Source organism: Ailuropoda melanoleuca, chromosome 16 (assembly GCF_002007445.2).
Source record: "Ailuropoda melanoleuca isolate Jingjing chromosome 16, ASM200744v2, whole genome shotgun sequence".
Taxonomy (NCBI): Eukaryota; Metazoa; Chordata; class Mammalia; order Carnivora; family Ursidae; genus Ailuropoda; species Ailuropoda melanoleuca.
The window spans coordinates 87,573,323-87,574,417 of NC_048233.1; positions in this window are offsets into that span (position 1 = coordinate 87,573,323).

The window sequence follows — 1,095 nt, forward strand, 5'->3', positions numbered from 1 at the left end:
GGCTCCCATCAGGCCCTAGGAAGCCCTGGGTCCATGTGTCCACAGCAGGTGCTCGGTCTCCAAGGCTCAGGACAGAACATCCTCTCGGATGAGCGAGGATGGTCCCACAGAAACCTTCCTATTCTTGACTACTCCCATCCTCCACTCAGAGTCGGGTCCAGCACGCGGTGCCAGTGGTCAGCCCTGCCTTAGACTGACCCCCCGAACCAGAGGGCAGATGCCTGGAGTCAGATAGACCTGAATTCCCATCCTGGTCCTGCCACTGACCAGCTAAGTGGCCTTGGGCAGCTCCTTACCCTCTGTGGCCTCAGTTTCTTATCTATAAAATGGGGGTGATGACGGCACCCACCTCATGGGGCTGTTGTCAGGATCAGTGAGCTCATCCTGAGGATGAGGAAGGTGTTGGTGATGACGGTGATTCGCGTGTCTAGCCTATTGTTCGTCCTCAGAAAATCATAGCTGCTGTGGATGGTGAGTAGAAGGTGGGCCGCAAGACAAGCCTGACTCTCAGGGTGGGGGACACCCAGAGAAGCAGCAGCCGGCTCCTCGCTCAGGAGGGGCCAGGTGGGCTCCGCTGGCCCAGCGGCGAGCTCAGAGGGGACAGGGAGTTGAGCGCACCTTGCAGCATGTGATGGCACATACAGCTGGGCCAAGAGGGCCACCCTTCTGGGTCCTGAGCAGATGCGGGCTTTGCTGTTTCCTCAGGTCTTTGCCCCTGCAGAGCTGGAGGCTCCCCCGCCCGTACCCTGAGTCCTGTGCGGGCAGGAGTAGCCTGGAGCCCCGGTCCGGTCCCGTGTGGGAAGGTGCTGATCATGCTGTGGGGCCGTCTCCATAAGCGCTCACCTTTAGCAGAAAACCAACTTCATAGCCAGCACTTTCAAGTAGGCTTCACCAGCCTGGCCTCCCCTGCTCCCTGGGAGTCAAGTCATTTTTTGTTTTGTAAATTGCCTTTCTGAAAGCCACCTTGGCAGGCTTTGATGTGGCCCTTTGATAATTGGGCCACTCAATAGGCAGCCCTGCACAGAGTGCCTGGCTTTGAGGCCGGGAGCCCTCTCATCCCACCTGCCTGGGAGGGGGGCGGGGGGGGCAGGGGAG